Here is a 26,723-nt window from a genome sequence, read left to right on the forward strand (position 1 = left end):
ACAAATGACCCCATTTTAGAAAGTAGACACCCCAAGCTATTTGCTGAGAGGCATGTTGAGTCCATGGAATATTTTATATTTTGCCACAAGTTGCGGGAAAATTACAAACTTTTTTTTTATTTTTTTTTTTTTCACAAAGTTGTCACTAAATGATATATTGCTCACGCATGCCATGGGCATATGTGAAATGACACCCCAAAATAAATTCTGCTGCTTCTCCTGAGTACGGGGATACCACATATGTGGGACTTTTTGGGAGCCTAGCCGCGTACGGGGCCCCGAAAACCAAGCACCGCCTTCAGGCTTTCTAAGGGCGTTACAGTTTTGAAGGCCATAAAATGCCAAGATGGCACAAACCCCCCCCAAATGACCCCATTTTGGAAAGTAGACACCCCTAAATTTAGGGGTACACTAGTGAGACTAGGTAATAAATGGCGGGTGCCCTGAAACTATAAAAAAATAACTAACCAACCAGCGTCACCTGTAACAGTTATATGGTGATCACTGGTGAAAGGGTTAACTAGGGGGCAATCAGGGGGCTTTATGCGGTAGTATATGGGGGTCCCTGGCGCTATAAAAAGCTGCGGCGAACCTAAATACCTACTTGCCTAACTAGCGTCACCTGTGACACTAATACAGCGATCAGAAAAACGATCGCTTATTAGGCTGGGTTCACACTGGAGCGATGCGGGAACGCCACGAATGCGCGGCGGGTTCCCGCATCGCATGCCTCCCGGCGGCAGTTCACACTGCCCTATGCGAACTGCTGGGAGTGTCAGTGAAATGTTACTGACACCCCCAGATCAGTTCGCATATCGCAGTGCGATCTGCAAACTCGGATCGCATGGTGTGAACACCCATGCGATCCGATTCTGCTGCGGGCCAAAAAAAGGGTCCCGTGCGAATTTGCGGCGGGTGCGGCGGGTGTGGCGGGTGCGGCGAATGGCTGAACTCGAATCGCACAGAGATCGGATGTGATTTGCACTGCAGTGCGAATCACATCCGTTCTCAAACCGCTGCAATCTGAACCCAGCCTTAGTGACACTGGCGACGGGGGGTGATCACGGGGTTAAACCTTTATTGGGGGGGTTAGGGGGGTACCTTAGAACTAAAGGGGGCTAACCCTAACTGCCCTAACAGTTATTAGTCACAAATGACACCCGCCGGGTGATCAGGGGGTTAAACCTTTATTAGGTAATAAATGGCGGGTGCCCTGAAACTATAAAAAAATAACTAACCAACCAGCGTCACCTGTAACAGTTATATGGTGATCACTGGTGAAAGGGTTAACTAGGGGGCAATCAGGGGGCTTTATGCGGTAGTATATGGGGGTCCCTGGCGCTATAAAAAGCTGCGGCGAACCTAAATACCTACCTGCCTAACTAGCGTCACCTGGGACACTAATACGGCGATCAGAAAAATGATCGCTTATTAGGCTGGGTTCACACTGGAGCGATGCGGAAACGCCGCGAATCCGCGGCGGGTTCCCGCATCGCATGCCTCCCGGCGGCAGTTCACACTGCCCTATGCGAACTGCTGGGAGTGTCAGTGAAATGTTACTGACACCCCCAGATCAGTTCGCATATCGCAGTGCGATCTGCAAACTCGGATCGCATGGTGTGAACACCCATGCGATCCGATTCTGCTGCGGGCCAAAAAAAGGGTCCCGTGCGAATTTGCGGCGGGTGCGGCGGGTGTGGCGGGTGCGGCGGGTGCGGCGAATGGCTGAACTCGAATCGCACAGAGATCGGATGTGATTTGCACTGCAGTGCGGTGCGAATCACATTCGTTCTCATAAACCGCTGCAATGTGAACCCAGCCTTAGTGACACTGGCGACGGGGGGTGATCACGGGGTTAAACCTTTATTGGGGGGGTTAGGGGGGTACATTAGAACTAAAGGGGGCTAACTCTAACTGCCCTAACAGTTATTACAGTCACAAATGACACCAATGCAAAAAAAAAAAAAAAAAAAAAAAAAATGACATTGGTGTCACTGTGACTGGGGGGCAGGGGTAATTGGGGGGGTGATCGGGGGGTAAAGGGGGGGTGTGAGTGTGCCTGGCATGTTCTACTGTGTGTGGGATGTGTTGGTGCAACTCACTGATCCGCTCTCCTCCGTGTCGGAACGAAAAATACCGACACGGAGGAGAGAATACATCACTTCCTCTCCTGTGTTTACATTACAGGAGAGGAAGTGATGTCACCGGGGATTTCTATTCGTCGGGAGCGATCGCGAGGGGGTGGCCATGAATGAATGGCCGTCCCCTCGTCCGGGATCGCTCCCGAACGAAAACCGACCGCCGCAGGCACCGGGCGGGGGCCCGATCGGGCCCCCGACCCGCGGGAGGCAAATCACGTACATGTACGTGCTTATGCCTGCCCGTGCCATTCTGCCGACGTACATCGGCGTTAGGCGGTCGGCAAGTGGTTAAAGGAGAATTAACCGCAAAAAAAAAGGTTAATTAAATCCACAAGGACTTTTTTTCCTGACACTCCTATTCCTTTATATTCACCTTTTAACATTTAAAAAGGCGATTCAGTTCGCATTGTGCGCTATACGAGTATTTCATTCATTCATTCATTCATTTACAAATGCAGCCATTTAGAATTTGGATGAAAGGTTTAGCGCTGGGAAACACTTTTTGAAAGATAAAAAGTGCATTTTATATACAATTATACAGATCAGACCAAAATGAGGGACAAATGAGGGGGAAAGAGGGACAGAGGGACATTGCTCCAAATCAGGGACAGTCCTTCGAAATCAGGGACAGTTGGGGGCTATGGATGCGGGATCTCTGCATTCAATTAGCAATAGCAGGAGATTTTGACCGTCTCTCTATGGAGCCGATTCACATATCTCCGCAGCGGGTTCCGGTGCGTTTTGCACAAAAACGATGTGCGTCTTTTGGTCTGTTTCAGGTCCCAATTCAGCCCAAAATACGAGCTGAAATCGGACCTGAAATGGTGAACCAGCATACACCGGACCCCTGCTGTGAGACGCACGCGGCTCATTATTATACACAATTTATATAGCTTTATATATGAACCCAGCCTTAATAGACTGTTTGCTTTACAAGAGAAGTTGCACTTTGCATGGGAATTAACCTTATGCCGCGTACACACGACCAGACATTCGCCGGACTGAACTCCGGAGGACTTTTAGATGGACTTTTGATGGAGTTCCGACGAAACGGACTTGCCTACACACGATCATACCAAAGTCCGACTGATTCAAACGTGATGACGTACGACCGGACTAGAATAAGGAAGTTCGTAGCCAGTAGCCAATAGCTGCCCTCGCGTCGTTGTTTGTCCGTCAGACTGGCACAGTCTAAAGTCCGTCTGATTTTTGAACAGCAAAGGTCTGATGAAGCCCACACACGATCTAATTCGTTCCGTCGGACCTTCGCTGTCGAAAAGTCCGATAGTATGTACGCGGCATTAGAGTTTAGTGAAAAATGCAGCTTTGTTTTTATTTTTTTTATTTTTTTCATACACATTATTGCGTATTCTTTGCAAAGTAAAAATTTCCCACCTTCACTAAGCTCTGGGTAAAATTTCCCTTGCCAAAAGTGCAACTTCCCTTACAAAGCGAACAGCCTGTTACGCCTTTAGTAAATCAACCCTACAGAGATCAGCAACGCAAAACGCCAAATTGCGACAGGATGTGCTCTTTAAAAGGTGCTGTTTACGTACGCAGGAAGTTGGTTGAAATCCAGCTGTTAATCTATATGACAAGTAGCAACAACTCCAGGAGACTACAATTCCACCGCAGGAACAAAAAAAAAAAAAAAAAAAAAAAAAAAAGACAGCGTGTCTTCCCTTACTGCAGGCTGACATATCACACTATCATCTACAATCAGATATTTTTTTTTTTTTATTATGTAAAGTCATGTTGTACCTCTTTAATCTTGCAGAGTTTAAAACGTTTTAAAACGGACGCTAGACGTACGAAAAATTCCTCGCTACAAAAAAACTCAGAGGTACTCCGATAGAAAAAGTGAAAATGATTTTCACCATAGACTAAAAAAAAAAAAAAAAAAAAAAAAAAAAGGGGAAGTTGCTTTGTATGTGATTGGAGAATGAGAGATTTTTGGGGCAGGAGGTGTGGGAGGGGTGTAGGCGAAGAGCAACGTCTCTTCGTTATAAAAAGACTGACTCAGTGCCTACAGGTAACAGAGGGAGCCCCGGACAGATGGGTGAGTAATGACTAACTCTGCTAACTCGCTCCTGATATGCGCACGCCAACTTTTTAACTTTTTTTTTTAAACTTTTTATTCTTCTCGGAGGGTGAAGTCCTGTTTGCATGGAGTAGTGGGTGTTGTGTAGGCATTGTCAGATATAGAGTTAGATTTTTGTTACTTACTTTGTCATTTACTTTGTTACTTACTTTATTACTTACTTAGTTACTTACTTAGTCATTTACTTTGTTACTTACTTTGTCACCTACATACTTTACTTACTTTGTAACTTATATTTTATGGTGGTGTTTCTTAACAGTTTTTTCTTTTTTGTATAAGGCTGGATTCACACCTATGCATTTTTAGTGCTTTTTGCATTTTGCAGATATGTACTACAGTCCCTTTACCATGCTTTCCTATGGAACACGTTCTGTTGTGCAAATCTGCAGAATGCAAAAAGCACCAAAAATGCCATAGGTGTGAATCCAGCCTAACTCTTGCTGATATAAGGTGAATCTGAGCTCTCTGACCCTTTTATAAATAAGAGATCTGAGTATTCCTTCCACTATCTGGACCATGCACAGGTTCATTATAGGGGGAAGGTCTTCAAAAAGTTTCTTCACTTTTTTTTAATAAATATATATATATATATATATATATATATATATATATATATATATATATATATATATATATATATATATATATATATATATATATATAAAATAGAGTTTTTTAAAAAGTGCAGAAAAAACGAGTGGTCTTCAAAAAGTTTCCACGCTTTTTTTAATATATATTTAATAGAGTTTTAAAAAAAGTGCGGAAACTTTAAAAAAAAAAAAAAACGAGGGGTCTTCAAAAAGTTTCCGCACTTTTTTTTTATATAGTTAATAGAGTTTTTAAAAAAATGCGGAAACTTTTTGAAGAAAACGAGGGGTCTTCAAAAAGTTTCCGCACTTTTTTTTTTTTTTTTATATTTAATAGAGTTTTAAAAAAAGTGCGGAAACTTTTTGAAGAATACGAGGGGGTCTTCAAAAAGTTTCCGCACTTTTTTTAAATATATATTTAATAGAGATTTTAAAAAAGTGCGGAAATTTTTTGAAGAAAACGAGGGGTCTTCAAAAAGTTTACGTACTTTTATTTTTTTATATATTTAATAGAGTCTTTAAAAAAAACTGCGGAAACTTTTTGAAGACCCCCTCGTAGAAGGATATTGCATTGATTAGCCATGATGATGAGTTTTTTCAGCTTGTTTGAAATTCTGAGAGTGCCCAACTTGTTGCTTTTTGTGCTAGCACCCCCCACATCCATTCACAGAATGGATTAGGGAAGCGGATGCAGAGGAATTCTAGCAAAAGCGACAGTTCATGTGAGGACTGGTAGAACTCGATGTACTAATCTACTAATCTGCTTGCCCAATTAATTGCTAGCTGTGCAATCAATATGGCCATTGCTAGCAGAAAAAATGTGGTTGTTGGGGGGGCGAGATAACGGTTGAAGGGGCACTTTAAGAGATTTTGAAGTCTCCGGCACTCATTTGGGTGGACCCTTTAAAATCAAAGGCAGCCCCCCCCCCCCCAAAAATTGAGACGGTTGCAGAGAGATTACGATCGCTGCTGCTGTGGCACGCAGGTGGAAGTCGGGACAGGAAGCAAGTCCTTCTAGTTGAAACAAAGGACAGGCAGGGACAATGTGGCACTGGTACGACAGGTGAACAGATGCTCCTTATCTTCCAAGTGTGCAATGCTGTAATACAAGGGGCCAGCTGCCGCGTTAACAGGTAACCCTTCCATGACGCCATATGCTTTTTTCATGTGCTATTTTTTTGTGATTGCTTGTGTAATGTTAATGCCAAAAAAAAAAAAACGCGAGAAGGCTTTGTTCTTTGCTGGTATGGTAAGATTGCCACAGAATAAAATCGCACAGGTTTCCTGGTTCACACCTATGCAGTTTGCTTTCGATCCATTTCTGCAGTGCTTTTTGTGTTATGCGTTTTTGCACACGCATTTTTTTTTTTTATACGGCTTTGATGCGCTTTTTGATGCATTTTACTTTTTTATGCTTTTTTTGGACAATTTGTTGTTGGGTCGATTAAAAAATGTGGCAAAAACGTGGTAAAAAAAAAATGCACTACATGCTTTTCGGCAGCTTCTCCATTGAAGTCTATTAAACCGTTTTGCGTTTTCATCATTTCATAGTTAGTAAGGTTGAATAAAGACACCAGTCCATCCAGTTCAACCTGTGTTAGTGTCTACAATTGTCCCTATGCCTGTACATTGCACACTCACATCGGTCCCTACCCTCAAGGAGGCCACAATCCAAGGTCCCCATTCATATACTAGGGCCAATTTTGGACAGAAGCCAATTAACCTACCTGCATGTCTTTGGAGTGTGGGAGGAAACCGGTGTACCCGGAGGAAACCCACGCAGGCACAGGGAGAACATGCAAACTCCAGGCAGGTAGTGTTGTGGTTGGGATTTGAACCAGCAACCCTTCTTACTGCTAGGTGAGAGTGCTAACCACTACACCACTGTGCTGCCCACGCCGCCACTGTGGATTCACGCCTATTGCATTTTTAACACTTTTTGCATTTTGCAGATTTGCGCTACAGAAAGTGTTCCATAGGAAACAATGTTCAATGGACTGTAGTGCAAATCTGCAAACCACTGTGCTGCCCACGCCGCCACTGTGGATTCACGCCTATTGCATTTTTAACGCTTTTTTGCATTTTGCAGATTTGCTTTACGGAACGTGTTCCATAGGAAACCATGTTAAATTGACTGTAGTGCAAATCTGAAAAAAAATGCAAAAAGCACTAAAACTGCCATAGGTGTGAATTCAGTCTTAAAAAAGTCCCAGAGCCTTTCTAAAAAACGCAGCGGCTGAAAAAAAAAAAAAAAAGCACATATGTGAACGTGTCCCTTAGGAAACCATGTTAAAATGGACTGTAGCCCATTTCTGCAAAAAGCACAAAAAAAGAAATGCATAGGTGCGAACCAGGCAATGAGGATGTAATGGAAATCTGTCGCAGCAATAAAAAAATAAATAATAATAAAAAAAAACATTTCTAGCTTGTATACATTTTTGTCACGCAAAAGTTTTTGAAAATTGACATATACGCTAAAACTGGGCAGAATCCTTGTGTTGTGTATGCTGTGTGGTTTAAATTGATCCAAAAGGGCCGGTAGAGGGGTATAGGCTGCATTCATATCTGCGCTTCTCATGTGGTACTTTTAAGGGCGTTTAAAGTATATGTAAAGCCACAACTTTTTTCTTTTTCCTTTTTTTTGATAGTGTGGGAATGGTTCAAACCCATGTCCATATTTTTTATTTTTTTGCCATCTTTGTCCCATTTAAAAAAAAATTCCTTTACTTCCTGTTCTACAGACACAGCAGGATGTGTGAACAAATCTCTCCAATATGAAGTAAATTTCATCTAAGTTGTCACCATATTTCCCTGTTGGGCGATTTCCCCTCTATTCCTGTTTTGGTGGCAACTCAAAAGGGATCGATTCTCCCTAGCAAGGTTACAAACAGCAATAAAAACCAAGGGTTCTAAAACTTCCACCAAAAAAAAAAAGAAAAGTTTTGTCTTTTATAAGACGCCTTTCACATGGGGGTGGAATCCGTCCAAGCGGATCCGCCCGATCAGTGGGTGATCCCTCTGTTAAGCAGGTGGATGACAGGTCCGTGTCTGCTCCGCTTATGCAGAGCAGACACGGACCCAGCCTGCTGTTCTCTATGGGGAGGTCGGATCGACTACATGTCCGTTTCCATCCAATTGTCATCCGACCCACCAAATGGATGGAGAACGTATCCCCATCCGTCTGTTTGTAGCGGACCAGATCGGATTGGATGCCAGCGGGTGACAGCGGCCGCTGACATCCGCCGGCCCATAGAGAACAATGGGTGGTCCAATCGGGTCCTCCTGAAAAACAGGCAGGCAGACCCAATCGGTCCGCTGATGTGAAAGGGGCCTGATACTTTAAAGTATGATGGGATTTACTTCCTCTTTTTTTCCCTGAAATGTAAACGCATAATGGGCTAGTATGCATCGCATACTAGTCCATTATGTTGCACTTACCTGCAAACAAAGCCTGCGATTTCCGCAATATCTCCGCTGGTGGCCGCATCAATTTTCACCCCTCTTCCTTCCGGGGCCATGGACTCTGGCTCTGTGACTGGCCGGAGCCACGTGACGTCACTCCCACGCACGCGCGTGGGAGCTGCTGGTCATGGCACGAGCCCCTTAGAAACAGCACAATCGCGTCCTTTCTTCAGTGTGAATGCGCTGATGACATCGGCACAAGGGTATATGGTAAATATTTCCTAAACCATGCAGGTTTAGAAGATATTTCCAGTACCTACAGGTAGGCCTTATGATAAGCTTACCTGTAGGTAAAAGTGGTGTAACTAGGTTTACAACCACTTTAAGGCTAAGGCTGGCCATAGAAGGATCATTTAAAACAAACGGATTCCTTCATCCATGCAATTGAGGTAGAACGAGAAGACGCTTTCACCGCTGAGACGTTCCGTTCTGACAGCGGGGACTCTTCTCTGTCAGAGTACACTGATCAGCGACTGCAGCCCATTGGCCACAGCCGCTGATCGAGATACATTTAATATATGTAATGCTTGATTGGACTTTCAGGTACTGCAGACCTAACAGAGCAGTGATTCTCAACTAGGGTTCCTCCAGAGGTTGCTAGGGGTTCCTTCAGCATTGGGCCATTTCTGCCTCTCGGATAAGTTCCCACCGACACCATTGATCTTTTTAGCTATCTGAAAGGAGGTAATTCTTCCCAATGACCACAAGTGTAAGGGCCATTCTTCTCGCTGACCATCACACTAATGTATCACGAGTTGTAGATTTCTAATTTTTAGCAGGGGTTTCCTGAGACCGAAGAACTATTTCAAGGGTTCCTCTGTGTTGAAAAGGTTGAGAAAGGCAGTAATAGAGTAATGAGGGTCAGAGCGTGTGGACGGGATACATGGTTGGCTGGGGAGATGCTTCAGAAGATAATATGAATCTGGAAACATGTTACATGACGCTAGTAGAGATCAATGCTATTACCCTAATCATTAGGGTTGATTTACTAAAGGTAAAGCGACTATGCACTTTGCAAAGTGCAGTTGATCCAGAGCTTAGTAAATGAGGGAAAAGTTCTCTTTGCATAAAGTACCCAATCATGTGCAAGGAAAATTTGAAAAAACAGCATTTTTTGCTTGCACATGATTGGATGATGGAAGTCAGCAAAGCTTCTGCTCATTTACTTAGCTCTGGAGCAACTCCACATTGCAAAGTGCACAGTCTCTTTGCCTTTAGTAAATCAACCCCAATGTCGCCACTACAGACTGCTGAGGACCAAGGGCCACACATCACATACCAAAGGGCCGCACATCACATACCAAAGGGCCGCAGCTTGGGCACTAGCTAGGGATCTGTGGCCAGCTTAAAGCGGAGGTCCGCCAAAAAAAACAAATATTAAAAGCCAGCAGCTACAAATACTGCAGCTGCTGACTTTTAATATATGGACACTTACCTGTCCAGGGAGCCCGCGAAGTCGGCAGCCGAAGCCGATTTTTCCGTCGGCTCTCGGCTGCTGCCGCTGCCATCCTCGGTGGGGGAATCAGGAAGTGAAGCCGCACGGGTTCCCTACTGCGCATTCGCGTGTCGCGCTGCGCATCCTCACTGGTCCCTGCTGTCTTCTGGGACCTGTGTGTCTCACAGAAGACAGCGGGAGAGGACAGAGTAGGTGCCGGAAGTGGCGTAGGTCACCGCGTTCACCGTGGCGATCTATGCCCGGAAGTGGGAGCAAATACCTGTATTAGACAGGTAATCTGCTCCCTCCTCCCCCCTGAAAGGTGCCAAATGTGACACCAGATGGGGGAGGATTCCAAAAAGTGGAAGTTCCATTTTTGAGTGGAACTCCACTTTAAGTTAAAACAGGTGGCTGTAGGGGGGGGGGGGGGGGGACAGTAAAAACAGTTGATTTATGTTTTACCGCCCCCACCTCCCAACCGTCCACTTACAATATGACATTCTGGCCACTCAGGTCTGTTTATCTTGCCGTGACACGTGCAAAATATGCCCATTCAAGTCAAGGGAGACCGCACCACAACTGCGTGCAAAGCCTTTGGCACACAGTTGCGTTGCCGTATTTCAATGTAAAATAAAGAATTAAATTAAAAAAGAAGAAACATTCAGGTAGCAGCAATATCGACTTCTGATGGCCTGTAAACTCTAAATGCCTCTGAAAAAACGCTCCACCGCAGATCGCTTTTCAAAGGGGAGCTAGAGCAGCCAATGAGCCCTTTGTGTATTATCTCAAACGCACCTATAACACACGGGGGGGGGGGGGGGATTGATTTACTAAAACTGGAGAGTGCAAAATCTGGTGCAGCTCAGCACAGAAACCAATCGGCTTCCGGGTTTTATTGCGAAAGCTTAAATTAACAAGCTGAAGTTAGAAGCTGATTGGTTACCATGCACAGCTGCACCAGATTCTGAGTGCTGCAGTTTTAGTAAATCCCCCCTCCCCCCAGAGCCTGAAATCTGCATTATAGATTTTTGTGCCTCCAGCATCTATTAACTAGTAAGGATTCTATCTTTAACCATTCACAATAAATCCCACGGTGTACAGCGGACGGTTAAACATCAGGAATTAAACACGCCCCTACCTCCCCCCTTTTTTTTTTTTTATCCCTAAATGCCAGGCTGCTGTGGAAGCTGTGGGAATGTGATCAGGTGTTTTCTTTGTTACCCCCCATTAAGCCGGACTAATTGAAGGGATCTGGTTTTCTTTGTGTTGGGAAGTTGGTGTAAGGTGAACCTCGGGCACACTTTGTGATCAATGGACGGGGCCAGGTGTTCCTTCCTAGAATGGCCTCGGCGCGGAATCCTTTTTGGCTCGGATGAGAAAACTCGTTACTATCATGGCTGGCAGAGCCATGTGCGTTGATGAGGAAGTGTGCCAGCTATCGCAGGGTGGGGCAGGCAAGACAATGGACCACGGTGTGTAGGAAACCAGCTCTACGGTTGGGCTTCACTTAAAGTGCCCCTGAGACAAATTGTTAGGATGGTTCATGTAAAAGAATTTTTTATTTTTTATCATTCCTAGATGAACGTGTAACATTTTTAGGATCTGATGATTTTTTAAAGGGCTCCTTCATACCCCTCTAGTTTTTTTAGTTTTTGCAGAGCAACATGGTATTCAGAGAGTTAGCCCCCCGTTCACATCGGCACGACTTGAGAAGTCGCACCCTACTGTCGGAACAACTTGTTCTGTTGTTGCAACGGAACTGTTCAAAATCAGCGCAGCGCCGACTTTGGCGCGCTGCTCCGATTCGAAGAAGTAGTTCCTGCACTACTTTTGGTCATTTCAGGTGCGACTTGCATACACATCTGTGCAACATGATGTCGCTCAGATGTCAGCCAAGTCGCACCGACATGCGGCTTTGAAATCGTGCGTTTTCAAATGAGGTCGCACAATTTCAAAGCCACATTCAGTGTTAACCAAGGGTTAGCGTGCATTAGGTTAAAGCGGGGTTCCACCCTAAAGTGGAACTTCCGCTGATCGGAACCCTCCCCCCCTCCGGTGTCACAATTGGCACCTTTCAGGGGGGAGGGGGGTGCAGATACCTGTCAAAGACAGGTATTTACACCCACTTCCGGGCATAGACTCTCGTGGGAGTCTACGCCATTTCCTGTCCTGCCGCGCTGTCTGCTGGGACACACACGGGTCCCAGAGACAGCGCGGACAATTCCTATTGCGCTGCGCGACTCGCATGCGCAGTAGGGAATCGGAAAGTGATTCCCTCACCCAGAATGGTGGCGGCAGCAGCCGAGAGCTGAGCGATCGATCGGCCTCGGCATCGCTGGACCCCGGGACAGGTGAGTGTCCATTTATTAAAAGTCAGCAGCTGTAGTATTTGTAGCTGCTGCCTTTTAATATTTTTTTCCGCAGTACAGTCCCGCTTTAACCGCTTCAGCCTCCGAAGATTTTACCCCCTTCCTGACCAGAGCACTTTATGCGATTTGGCACCGCGTCGCTTTAAGACCCCTTTCACACCGGGGGCGTTTTGCGGGCGCTATAGCGTTAAAAATAGTATATAGGCAAACATTTTGCCTTGCATTTCTAAGTTTGGTCTTTAAAATGAAAGTGTGGAATGACACCAAACTTTTACTGGGTGTCACATTGCACGATAGGGATGAGTGAAAACAAGACAAACGCTGTTTGTATTTTTGGCGGTCATATATGACGGGAAGTCAGACAATGTGATCAAAGTGCTAAAAAAGGAAGATCCGCTAATAATGAGATTGCCATTTGCTTTTCTATAAAAATTTCTGACTGATCCAGATAAATTAGCATGTTAGGAAGGCCGGCAGCATCTTGGGAAGATGATGGCAGCCAAAGGCCATAGTTCACCTTCACCAAAAAACTGCCCAAGCAAAGAAGAGGCATCTGTAGATAAAAACAAGCCGTGCAGCTTAGACCAAAATGAGCCACTTGCGGAGCGCCCCATGACCATACACGGTGTACACCTATACATGTACCGCATCTGGCATTCCATTGGTAGATGGCACGCGCCTGCCGCCCCAACTAGGCTGTGATTCAGTACAGAGCAAGATGGTCAGCAGCTTTGGGCCAATGATTTATGTCCGGGACCTGCTGATCGGCTCAGCGAATCACAGTAGAGGGCTCTGTGCACGGAGCAGTGGTGGTTTATTTCTCCCTGCAATCAGGGCAGGACTTACATTGGGCTTGACTGGGCTCAAGCCCATGGGCCCCACTCAATAGGGGGCCCCGCAGGCCCCGCTGAGATACATAGCCAAGTGTACTTGGCTAGGCTCCGCTCACAGTCCCGCCCTATGATATACATAACACAGGGACTGGATGTGACTGAGAGCCGAGCCGAGTACTCTCGGCTACTCTAGGGACTGCGAGAGGACCCGAGTGCCGCCGAGAGCCGCTGAGCGCCCCCGAGAGGCGGCGCCATTTTTAAACTTCAAGACTGCAATGACAAGGCTGCAAATGAAACTGACAAGGTTGCAATGACACTGGACAAGGCTGCAGATGGATGGGCAAGGCTGCAGATGGACACTGATAAGGCTGCATTGATGGGCATTTAAATGTAAGGTTTTTTTTTACCCTTAAACGTCCCTCCTAAAAGTTTTTTTCCTTAAAATTCCCTCCTAAACTTGGGGTGCGTGTTATACACCGGTGCATGTTATACGCTGATAAATACAGTAATGTATAGACGGTAGGGCCCGAAAGTGACTCAAGCCCAGGGGCCCCCATCACCCTAAGTCCTGCCCTGCCTGCAATGCAGATTGAAGTAGCTGAGAAACTATGGAATATATCAGAAGTCATTAAATGGCGGGCCGTGCAAAGCTTCTGTCCAGACCGTCAGCCTGCCAGTCTAATCTGCCAGATCCCTGCTGCCCAGGAGTCATTGGTTGCTAAGACCGCAGGCGTCCCAGCAACCAATAACGTTGCAAGTGCACCCCGCCTCGCTCTCTCTCCTGGCTCCAAGGGATGGTGTGATATCCCATGTGCAGCCCGCCCCCAGTGCAGCTCCCGCTCCCTTGCAGCTCGCTACCTCTGCTGGCTCCCGCTTCCTGCCTGCCCTCAAGGTATGGTGTGTGTGTGTGTGTGTGTGTCTGTGTGTGTGTGTGTATACTTCACAGAGATTTACAGGGGCACGCTGATTGGGCACACTTTATTTTAAAAGGGAACACTGCTGAGCACATATTATGTTAAGGGGGCATTCTGATGGGGACTCCTGATGTAAGGTGGCACTGTGATGTGGACACCTGATGTAAAAGAGCACTGTGATGGGCACACCTGATATGATCGGAACACTTAATGTAAGGGGGCACTCTGATGGGGACACCTGATGTAAGTGGGCACTCTGATGGGGACACCCTATGTAAGGGAATACTCTGCTGGGGGAACCTAATATAAAGGGGCACTCTGATGGGGACAAATGATTTAAGTAGGCACACTGATGCAGAAACTTGATGTAAGGTGGCACTCTGATGGGAACATGTTACTTAAAGTGGAGTTGCATACAAAAAAAATGGCTTGAATGTTGCTAAAAAAAATGTTTAAAAAACATTTGGAAATTTTTTTTTTTTACTCACCTCTAAATGGCTGTTGCTAGGGGGTCCCTCATAGTCTGCCTCCTTCAGTGCCTGGGCTGGTGACATCACTTCCCTTCAGTGCAGGAAGGGCTCAGCTCTGCCCCCTCCCTCTTGCCAATCATCTGTGACACGTGATAGGTCCATGACTGCGCAGCCAATCAGGAGCGCAGTGCCGCTCGCGCATGCACAGTGGGTGCCCACAGTTACAATGCCGGCACTGCCAAACGGAGGGGGAAATGAAAGGGGCTTCGATCCCCCGCATCGCTGGACCCTGGGACAGGTAAGTATCCGATTATTAAAAGTCAGCAGCTGCAGTATTTGTAGCTGCTGACTTTTATTTTTAGAATGGGAACTCCTCTTTAAGGGGGCACTCTGATGGGGACACCAGATATAAGGGGGCACTCTGATGGGGACACCAGATATAAGGGGGCACTCTGATGGGGACACCAGATATAAGGGGGCACTCTGATGGGGACACCAGATATAAGGGGGCACTCTGATGGGGACACCAGATATAAGGGGGCACTCTGATGGGGACACCAGATATAAGGGGGCACTCTGATGGGGACACCAGATATAAGGGGGCACTCTGATGGGGACACCAGATATAAGGGGGCACTCTGATGGGGACACCAGATATAAGGGGGCACTCTGATGGGGACACCAGATATAAGGGGGCACTCTGATGGGGACACCAGATATAAGGGGGCACTCTGATGGGGACACCAGATATAAGGGGGCACTCTGATGGGGACACCAGATATAAGGGGGCACTCTGATGGGGACACCAGATATAAGGGGGCACTCTGATGGGGACACCAGATATAAGGGGGCACTCTGATGGGGACACCAGATATAAGGGGGCACTCTGATGGGGACACCAGATATAAGGGGGCACTCTGATGGGGACACCAGATATAAGGGGGCACTCTGATGGGGACACCAGATATAAGGGGGCACTCTGATGGGGACACCAGATATAAGGGGGCACTCTGATGGGGACACCAGATATAAGGGGGTACCCTGACAGCAGAAACTGATTTATGGAGTAGTCTGATGGGGGCACCCAATGTAATGAACTACTCTTGTAGGGGCACCTGATGTAAGGGGGGAACACTAATGGAGACATTTACAGAATATTACCAGAGTTTGTGAAGGAAACAGTAACAAAAGCGCCAGAGAGCGCGGCTTGCGCCAATCAGAGTCATAGCACAGATTTAAGATTCAGACCTCAGCCGGAAGAAAATTTTAGTGACCGGACCTCCTTGAATTTTAATTCAATACCCCTGGTTTATATATTTTAAAATTCGATCAATCCTGATGTACTGACGGCCTGATCTCATTTCTTCTTTTAGACCCTTAAAATGTCAAGATAGTACAAATACCCCCCAAATTACCCCTTTTTGGAAAGTAGACAGCATGAGGTATTTAGAAAGAGGCATGGCGAGTTTTTTTTTGTAAGTTGTAAATTTTTGTCACAATTTTTTGTGTAAAATAAAGAAATGAAATAATTTTTTCACCATTTATTTTACTGTCCCCAGTGCAGTACAGCGTCATCATATGGTGGTGATCAGTGATCATCACCACTGACTGGTGATAATATGTTAAAAAAAAATAAAAAAATTGTAAATTATTTTTTTGTTACTTTTTTTTTTTTTTTTATATTTTTTGTTACATACTTCCATCAGAGTAGTTTGGGGTCACCATAATAACACTACCACTCTGAAGAAGGGTGGTCAGGGATCTTTAGCAATGTTTTCAACGGTCATGTTTTCAAACATTCATGACAGCTGTGCAGGGGCGGACTGACCATTCGGCCACTTGGGCACCGCCCGAGGGCCCCGGGCCACTAGGGGGCCCCATAAGGGTTGCCAGCCTCAGTAAAACCAGGGACGGTATGTAAAAATCTGTGTTTTCTTTACATCTGTCTCTGAAATGTCCCTTACCGACATCCTTTTGGTCTAAAAATCCTGAAATTATAGCTGCCCCACCTCTCCAGTACCTTCTCAGCCAATAGAAACATGTACGTGTATACTGTGTGTACATGTATGTGTATACTGTGTGATTGTATACTGTGTGGCTCCATAATCTCCTAATGCCTGGGGGCCCCATGAGTTGTCAGTTTGCCCCTGCAGCTGTGATTACTAGTGATCTGTGATCGGCTATAGCTAATCACAAGATACAGGGTGCTGTGACTGGCCCAGGTACCATTTGATATCTGTGGGCCAATCACAGATCACTGGCATAGGAAGCAGAGCTGTTATAAATGAGCTTTATTCATAACAGCTTTGTTTACATTGTGATCAAAGATGACCGGGTACCAGGATCCGCAATCCACTGTGCCCAGTGGACACAACCTATATTGCAGCTTAGCAATTCTTTTGCCCTGTACACACGGTCGGACTTTCCGACGGAAAATGTGCAATCGGATCTCGTTGTTGGAAAATCCGATCGTGTGTGGGCTCCGTCGGATTTTCCGACACACAACGTTTGAGAGCTGGATCTGAAATTTTCCGACAACAAAATCCGATTGTTTAAATTCCGATCGTGTGTAGACAATTCCGATGGACAAAGTGCCACGCATGCTCAGAATAAATTACGAGACGAAAGCTATTGGCTACTGCCCCCTTTATAGCCCCATCGTACGTGTTCTACGTCACCGCGTTCTGAGCGATCAGATTTTCCGACAACTTTGTGCGACTGTGTGTATGCAAGACAAGTTTGGGGCAAAATCCGTCTGAAAAAATCCGACGGATTTTGTCGTCGGAATGTCCGACCCTGTGTATGGGGCATAAGATGTGATGGCTGCATTTGTTTTCTTTTTTTTTTTTTAGGCTTTCATTCTTTTCACCTGGTGAGTTGGCTAGCAAGTCTGTTGTTTTTCAACAAATTAAGCTATCCTGCAGACGTAGCAGCTAAAAGTGTTGAGACAAACCATTTATCGCTGACAGGGGTGCTTAGAACGATCAGCATTTATTCATTGACGTAAAATCTTTATCCAAAATGAATAAAATCTCTGGCTGTAATTGATTATAAAGTGTGAGCTGATCGCTTTTTTCGGCCTATCGCCTAAGATCAAGTGTAGTATCTGTTCTTATTGGTTTACTTCCCATGTGTTTTTTGATGCAGAAAAAAAAAAACACTGTAAAATGCATCAAAAACATGTTGGAATGTACTGGAACGCATCAAAAACGCACTGCACTCAGTACAGTAAAAAAAAAACAGGATAAAAAAAAAAGCATCTGGAATGCACCCGGAAACATATATTCCAGTGCCAACATAGCACTGGAACGCACCTAAAACGCATTAAAAATGTGCATGCAAAGCGTTTTTGTGGTGTGAACCAGCCCTAAGGGAGATTGTATAATCCAATTGTAACGTGTGTGGTGAACTTTAGGACTGTTCAGTTAGAAAAAAAAAAAAAAAACGCATTGTACAACCTCCTTTGGAAAGACCAATCACAATGAAGTAGGAGGCTTACCTCATTGGACAGAAATTGAATAGGTTGTCCAGGTAGGTTCCTGTGCTAAACCGTTGTTGAATCTAAAGGAGATTGTATGTACTGTTTGTGTAGCCAGCTTCGCAAAGAGCAGTTGGCTATTTGATTGCACGGACTGGCTCCTGAACTCTGGGGGAGATTTACTAAAACTGGAACACTCAGAATGTGGTCCAGCTGTGAATGGTAGCGAATCAGAGTCTATCTTCAACTTGTTCAATTAAGATTTGACAATAAAAGCTGGAAGCTGATTGGTTTTTATGCAGAGCAGCACCAGATTTTGCACTCTGCAGTTTTAGTAAATCGCCTCCTCTGTATGGCGTTGTCTACACTTGCGGTTGGGGGTTCGAGACGCATTTTTACTGCCCCCTGGTCTTTCCACTTTAGGCTGCAAAAGCAGCTGTTCAAAACTCCAGGATTTATAACGCGTGTCTGACGTTTCAGATAATGGAGGGCGGGAGGAGCTGAGCTCTGAGAGCTGATTGGAGGGAAGGGATACACTCCTCTTCGCACAGCACACAAGAACACAGCTGAGGCTTTTAAAGAGGAAGTAAACCCTGATGGGTTTACTTCCTCTTTCATTCTCTGCAAAGGCAAAGCATAATGGACTACAATGCATCGCATACTACCCCATTATGTGTCACTTACCAGACACAGGAGCCAGCGAAGTCACCGCTGTCCCCTGTAGTCCGGCGCATCCATCTTCTCGGTGGGGTCTCGCAGCTCCGCCGCTGTCATTCGGCGAAGCCGCGATGACGTCACTCCCGCGCATGCGCAAGGGAGCCGACACGCGCGGCATCTCCGTCATTGAAGATGCCGCTCTCAGTGCGCCTGCGCGCCGCTGTCTACGGCGCATGCGCCGTAGTTAGCTGTGCCTGTCTTCGGGCAAATATCTCCTAAACCATATAGGTTTAGGAGATATTTCTTGGACCTACAGGTAAGCCTTAATCTAGGCCTACCTGTAGGTCAAAGTGTGTTGTAAGGGTTTACAACCACTTTAATCACTGGCTGTGTGCTGGAGATTCCTCCATGTCACCTTCTTTTTTTTTTCTTGGTGTCAAGAAAACTTGTCAGAAGTGGCTCATTGCAGATAGGAGAGGAAGGAGGCAGCAGACAGAAATGACACTTGGTGCTCTGAATTGAGACAAGTACACACTATAGAGGGATGTGCTTTGTTTATATTTCATGACAGATCATTACAACTACTTTAAAACCAGAAACCAGGAGGGGATATAACCCCCCCCCCCACCACCACCTGTCCATTGCCCTCTGAAGAGCGATCCAGCGCAAGTCAACAAGGACTGTCTATGTTGACAGGTAGTGGTGCTGCCAGGCTCTGGGCCAAGTGCCTCTTTTCTTATTCCCCGTGCACACCTGTGCAATTCGGCGTGCTTTGAATGTCATGCTATGTAAAATGTTTTGTGCGACTTGGAAAAAGGTTCAGGCACTTCTTTTGGTGTGATATTGGCCTTTCTTCAATGGGAGCATAAATCTTATGAAAAATGCATGAAAAAAACACTTGATAAAGCAGACACACAAGTGTGAACCTATGCGTTTTTGCTGCGTTCTTACCTTGTTAAATACATGAAAAATATTTCCCTTTTAAATCCTGTGGGACTCTTAACACCTTTGCGCTGCGGGACTTGAAAGGTCCTGCTTTCTGCATCTTTGGTGCGCTTTTCAAAACCGCACCAAAAATTCAGCCCCAAACCCCCCCCAATGAAATGAATAGAAAACACAGCAAAAATGCACCATGGTTGCATTTTTTGGTGCATTTTTTTGAGTCACATGTCCATGTTTCACAGGTGCATGCTGGGAGTCAGGCAACCAGAAAACACACCAGGAACGCATATGCGTTTTTGATGCATTTTTCAAACAGAGCAGTGTGAAAGCAGCCTTAGGTGTATCATGGCAGAAAGTGGGCCTAAACACAGCAAGGCACCAGATAGGGTGATGGCGGTGTTGCAAAATCTAAAACCGTCCCTGTTGACTGTGAAAGGCCTCCTCAATACGTAATATTTGGGTCCAAAACTACTAATTTTTTTTTTTTTTTGTGTAAGCCTCGGTTCACATTACTGTGACTTGCTACACACAAAGAGTCCCATGACAAGTGAAAACACATTAATTTCACTGGCAGCCGTTCCAATCAATGCGACGCAGCGGCTTTTAAAAAGGTTCCTGCACTACTTTGATGCGACTTAGAGTCTCATGGACTCTAATGTCGCATGAAAGTCCCAAGTAGTTCATGTTGCAAAGTTGCACTGGAAATCACAAGACAATGTGCTGACAGCAATGTGACCCAAGGCGATCCTTGAGGTTGACGTGACCAGTAATATTCATTTATAAAAAAATAAATGTATCAGTTCTTTTCATCAGACAAAGTAACTTTTAATTTGATCAAAGGAATTCAGTGCTGTCATTTATTCACAGGAAGTTGTGAAATAAAAAGAAAACATATCCGCCATAGGGACTGTAGTTCTCAATGAAGCACAAGCATAGTGACGTCACTGAACTTGTAGTCCACCGATACTTCCTGCAGCTCCATAGATGAAGGTCTGTACCTTGGACCTGAGCGAGGGGGGGGGGGGGGCGGGGGTAGTCTGAAGGAGCCCCATGTACCCATGATCCACTGATCATAGTTAAAAAGCTTTGCAGGCTCCAAAAAAAAAATTATAATAATAATAAATGCACATTTTTGCTTTTAGCAATATGGGTGCATTTATTATTTTTCTTTAATAATTCTCCTTAAGGCTGGGTTCACACTGCTTCGGGGGGAGATCCGGATGTGATTCGCACCGCAAATCACATCCGATCTCCGTAGCAATGCGAGTTCAGCCATACAGATAGTATGGCTGAATTCGCATCGCTCCCGCACCAAACTCGCACAGGACCCTTTTTTTGGTCCGCAACAGAATCGGATCGCATGGGGGTTCACACCATGCGATCCGATTCCTGTGCGAGTCGGCAGATCGCACTGCGATATGCGGACGGATCTGGGGGTGTCATTAACATATCATTGACACTCCCAGCCGTCCGCATAGGGCAGTGTGAACTGCCGGCGGGAGTAATGCGATGCGGGAAAACGCCGCGGATTCGCAACGTTCCGGCATCGCAGCGGTGTGAACCCGGCCTTAAGGAAACACAGCCACCTTCATGTACTGTACAATGACTGCTGTTTGGCTAGGCAGAAAGTGCATTCAAAGCTTCCTGTGCAGCACTGGAGACCAACAAGCAGGTGTTAGGTATGTATCTCAGAGGGCTTTCTGTGCTGCATTTCTCCAGAAATAAGCAAATGCCCCGGGTACTAGGTGTAACGGAACGTCCCACACTCCGCTTAAGGGCTTCCGTCATATATCGCTTTCTCCAGTCTGAATCTAGATATTATATATTATAGCCACATATTACAACCAAGAACAAGGCAGGACTCGTTTGGCTGCAAAGCTGGAACATGAACTGTTTATTTGAACAAAGGCACACAGAGGTATACACTCAGAGGACAATCCCCCCTCCTTTGCATAATGACACAGGGCGGGGTAGACTTTACCTCCACCATTAGCATGACACAGGTGTATTCAAACTTCTCATCAGCAGACTGTCCTATCAGTAGGGAGAGCTGTTGGAGGAATTCCCCCCTCCCTCACATCTAATCCACATACACATATACATCCCATAATAGGTTGCTCCCAAGGCAGACACAAACAATAAAACAATGGGATACAGCCACATCTCAAACGATCTAGTAAAGAGTCTACAACAGTAAATGAGACAATATACAATATGTGTGTGTGTGTGTATATATATGTACCCCAGGAAGAAGTCAGCTTTGACGAAACGACGTAGGGTTGAGTGGCGTGCTGACGTCACCGCCTTTCCCCGTTGGTCTAGGAAGGACGGGCAGTGTGAGCGAGAGAGAGAGCCGGCCTGCTCGCTATTTTTTATACACGCTTGTATACAGCAGAATTGTGAGTGTACAATCTTGATTTTATATTGCTTATTAAAAGTTTTATACGGAGTTACGCTATGGGATCCTTTTTGTTTTATTTTACTAAACGAATGTGGTTGAAACGAGAGACATTTTGAGGAGGGGGCATACAGATTGGAAATATCAGCTGGGTCCCTGGAAGGTCCGGATTGGTGGTTAAAACTACAGGCACGTGTGATCTCCCTAAAAAGAGATCTTGCTAGCTGGTAAGCCTCACTGGATCTAGTAGTGGAGGATTCTGTTTCTGGGCGCACTTGCTTCATACTCTGAGGGTGTTGTGTGCGAAGTCACCTAAGCGGATTGAAGTTTCATCTTCTCATTCTCCTGCTTTTATTATTTTTGGACTATTCGCATGTTATTATATTATTTTATTACAGCTTTTCATTATTTTTGTGTTTATATTAATAATTTGCAAATAAGGTGAAAATAAGTTGCTGTTATGGTGGTATCGGTATAATTTAGCATTATTTATGATATAAGTTTTTTAGAGCAGCTTTCTTTTTTTTGAGATATATATATATATATATATATATATATATATAATAGAGTTTTTTAAATTTCAAGTGTGGTTGTATAGTGAGTCTGATTAGTACAGATCACACTGGGGTTCTCGGTCACCCTGTGCCCCTAATAGACACAGGGTAACTTACGCATAGGAGGGGCCAGAGGAGCTGGAACAGGAGATTCCAGTGCTCTCCAAGGTAAGCTGGGTTCTACAAGCCCTCCGTCCAAAGTGACTCCCATCACACTTGGGGTAGATTAATGGTTGGGGTGGGTAGAGGAGATTAGCTGGAGAGAAAAAGTAAAGGAAATGCCCACTAGAGGACATGAGCTGGAGAGAAAAAGCAAATCCCCACTAGTTACCTAACATCTCGTGCTGAGTTAGACCTAGCAATCCTGTAAATGATGACAGGTCACAAGTTACAGGATCACTAAATGGAAAACCTGTCTGCTCCTACAGTGTTGCTTCCCCATTGGTGAATCTTGCCTGCCAAGATTTAATAAGAAAGAATACATGAGCCAGCTGGCAGGTATAAGGTCTGTATCTAGTAGGGCTTTCTGTGCTGCGTGTAAACCTCAGACATGAAGTATGAACACCTTCTGACAGGTTTTTCCTGACAACAATAGATAAAAAAAGAGGACAGGGGAGGGAGCTCCAGAACACAGCCTGTGATTAACAGCTTCAGCTCTGTTCCTGTGTGCTGTGCGAAGGGCAGGTGTGTCCCTTCCCTCCACTCGGCTCTCACTGAGTTCTGCAGAGTGTAGCTTCAGCTCACATCTCCTACTTTCTGAAAGCTCAGACAGGCTGTGTAAAATGAGGAATTTGAACAGCTGTAGAGGAGAGGTGGCACAGATAAACAGGTACAACTTAAAGTGGAACTTCAGTAATTTTTTCAACTTTCTATCTATTAAATCTTCTGCCCTTGTTGTTGTTTTAACTTTGAATAGTAAAACATTTTTTTTTCTGCCAGTAAATACCTTATACAGCCCACTTCCTGTTTCTAGGCGTATTATATCATGCACAGCTCTCTCTCTCTCACTCTGGTGAAAGTTTGCCAGGAAGGAGAGGGAGGTGAGTCAAAAGAGGGCCAATGAGAGCTGCAGGTGTGCTTCTGTGTAAATCCAAAAAGTGAACAGGCAGCAGCTTCAGCTGCCCACAGTTAAAATGGCTGCAGCCAGACTCAGTGGAGGGAGATTTCTGCAGCATATTTGGTACAGAATCACAGTATACATAAAATAATATGCAAAGTGGTTGGAGGGAAGCTTCAGAATGGCAAAGATGTTTTTATTACATATGATGTGAGCAGACTGTAGTTCCTCTTTATGTAGAAGGATTTGTTCCCTTTTTGTGTATCACCTGGGGCCAGTTACTTTGCTGGGTATATGAAAGAGATTACAACCACTTTAAAGTGATTGTAAAGGGTCCCCTTTTAAAAAAAAATAAAAAACATGTCATACTTACCTCCACTGTGCAGTTAGTTTTGCACAGAGTGGCCCTAATCCTCTTCTTCTGGGGTCCCCCGGCGGCTGTCTCGGCTCCTCCCCAGGTCAGATAACCCCTAGGAGAAGCACTCTCACGAGGGGGGTTACCTTGCGTGCGTGCTCCCAAGTCCAGCAGTTGCGTCCACATACACGAATGCCGAACACGGCCCCGCCTTCCGGCGCTTGCGTCATTTGATTTGATTGACAGCAGCGGGACCCAATGGCTGCGCTGCTATCAATCTATCCAATCAAGAGCCGGACCCCATAGAGAGAGGGAGAGTGCGTCTCTGCTGAAGAGATGAAGGGGCTCAGGTAAGTAAAATGGGGGTTACCTTGTGGGCTCGCTCCCATGTCCAGCATTCTGCGTCCATAGAGGCCGAATGCATGACTTGGGCCCACCCCCCGGCGCTCGCGTCATTGAATTTGATTGATAGCAGCGGGAACCAATGGCTGCTCTGCTATCAATCTATCCAATCAAGAGCCGAGAACCCCGGGCAGAGAGACAGCGCGTCCCCGTGGGTCAAGTTCCAGGGCTCAGGTAAGTAAAACGGGGGGCTGAGGGGCCGGTGACTGCCAGGTGTTTTTTCACCTTAATGCATAGGATGCACTAAAGTGAAAAAACAGGAGGGTTTACAACCCCTTCAAGTCAGGTGCCAAAGTTATAGACCAGGGCTATTTGGAATCCTACGGTAACATCTCATCCTGAGTTATGCCCTGTACACACGATCGGATTTTCCGACAACAAAACCGTGGATTTTTTTCCGAAGGGCATTGGCTCAAACTTATCTTGCATACACATGGTCACACAAATGTTGGCCCAAAATTCAGAACGTGGGAACGCGGTGATGTACAAGACGTACGACAAGCCGAGAAAAAGGAAGTTCAATAGCCAGTGCGACTGCTTCTTCTTGATTCCAAGCATGCGTGGAACTTTGTGGGACGGACTTGTGTACCCGCGATCGGAAATTCCGAAAACAGGTTTTGTTGGCGGAAAATTTGAGAACCTGCTCTCAAACATTTGTGGGCGGGAAATTCCGACAGCAAATGTTCGATGGAGCCTACACACGGTCGGACTTTCCAACAACAAGCTAATGTCCAACATTTGTTGTCGGGAAAATACGATCGTGTGTACGGGGCAGACCTGGTGATCCTGTCAGTGATCGCGATTTACCAACTACAGGATCACAAAACACAAAACTCGCCTGCTCCTGCAGCGTGGCTTCCTCATTGGCCAATCTTGCCTGTCGAGATTTTAAGAGGAAGTAAAGGGGGGGGGGGGGGGGAAAAAACACACCCTGCAAGGCAAAGGCATAATGAGCTGGTATGCATAGCATACTAGCTCATTATGAATAACTTACCTGAGAACGAAGCCCCCGAAGCGGTCCTCCGTCTTCCTCTTCGCCGCTGCCATGGATCCCGGAGTGACTTCTCGCCAGAGCCGCGATGACGTCACTCCCGCGCATGCGCGCAGGAGCTGACACTCGCGCCATATCGCCGGAATCTGCGGCCTGCCCAGTGCGCCTGCGCGCCGCTGTCTGCGGCGCATGTGCCATAGACAGCGGTGGCTGTCTTCGGGTAAATATCTCCTAAACCGTGTAGGTTTAGGAGATATTTCTTGGACCTACAGGTAAGACTTAATCTAGGCTTACCTGTAGGTCAAAGTGGTTTGTAAGGGTTTCTAACCACTTTAATAGAAGAAGGAATAGAGGTAATCCATCAAACTAAAGGGAACAACAATGTTAAATCCCCTTTTTGGAGATGTGACTATGACGTTGCATTATGGGTTTTGAAGGTATGGTGTCGGTGAAATCCCCCTCCCAGCGGACGTTGTGGGGTTAATTGTATGTCGCTGGTTGAACACTCGAGTAGCTCTTGGTTAAACTTTCATCTCAAGAATTCTAAGAGGAATTTGAAAAGGTGAAGAGGTTTCGGAGAGGCATTGATCCTGAGTGTTTGTGCCGGGTCATTGTGTGTCGCCTGCTTGTTCAATGGGGGGAAGGAAATGTAAGTGGCTGAGCTCCAGAACTGGATAATGAATATGGCGGGTTCAGGGACTTTCTGTCATTGGGGGAAGATTTCCTCTCACTTACCAGATATTCTGATCTTCCCCAATCTATCTGAAACATTAGGGGCCCATTTATACTATTGTGTAACACGCAGCAATACTAGGGTTGCCACCTTTTCTTTAAAGACCCTGATGAGTTTACTTCCTCTTTCATTCCCTGCCAAGGCAAAGCATAATGGACTACTATGAATCGCATAGTAGCCCATTATGTGTCACTTACCTGACACAGGAGCCAGCGAAGTCACCGCTGTCCCCTGTAGTACGGCGCATCCATCTTCTCGGTGGGTCTTCGCTGCACCGCCCATGTCATACGGCGAAGCTGCAATGACGTCACTCCCGCGCATGCGCACGGAAGCCGCCACACGCAGCATATTCGCCGTTGATGGTGCCGCGCTCAGTGTGCCCATGTGCCGCTGTCTACGGCACATGCACCGTAGACAGCGGTGCCTGTCTTCGGGCAAATATCTCCTAAACCGTATAGGTCAACACACTTTTACCTACAGGTAAGCCTAGATTAAGGCTTACCTGTAGGTCAAAGTGTGTTGTAAGGGTTTACAACCACTTTAAGTCAAACCTGAACACTTTAGCGGCGCACTGCAATTTTGTTTTATAGTATAAACTATATATACTGTATATTTTGCTATATAATAACATTTCTAATCATATGAAGTTAATAATAAGAGTCCCTCTGATGTAAGGGAGAACTCTGGGGACTCTGACATAAGGGATGCTCTGGGAACCCTGATCTAAGGGGGAACACCGAGAACTCTGATGTAAGGGGGGAACACTGTGCCCTTTAGTGTAAAGGGGAACTCTGATGTAAGGGAGAACTCTGGGGACTCTAATGCCGTGTACACACGGTCAGAC

General features: G+C 45.8%; 1 pseudogene; it reads left to right on the top strand.

Moving 5' to 3' along the window:
- The first annotated feature begins 17,377 nt into the window (after nt 1-17,377).
- LOC143928564 (U2 spliceosomal RNA) lies at nt 17,378-17,497 on the top strand (annotated as a pseudogene).
- Nucleotides 17,498-26,723: the final 9,226 nt, after the last annotated feature.

This window comes from Lithobates pipiens, unplaced genomic scaffold (genome assembly GCF_037356315.1).
Source record: "Lithobates pipiens isolate NorthernLeopardFrog02 unplaced genomic scaffold, aLitPip1_a1.2 Scaffold_23, whole genome shotgun sequence".
Taxonomy (NCBI): domain Eukaryota; kingdom Metazoa; phylum Chordata; class Amphibia; order Anura; family Ranidae; genus Lithobates; species Lithobates pipiens.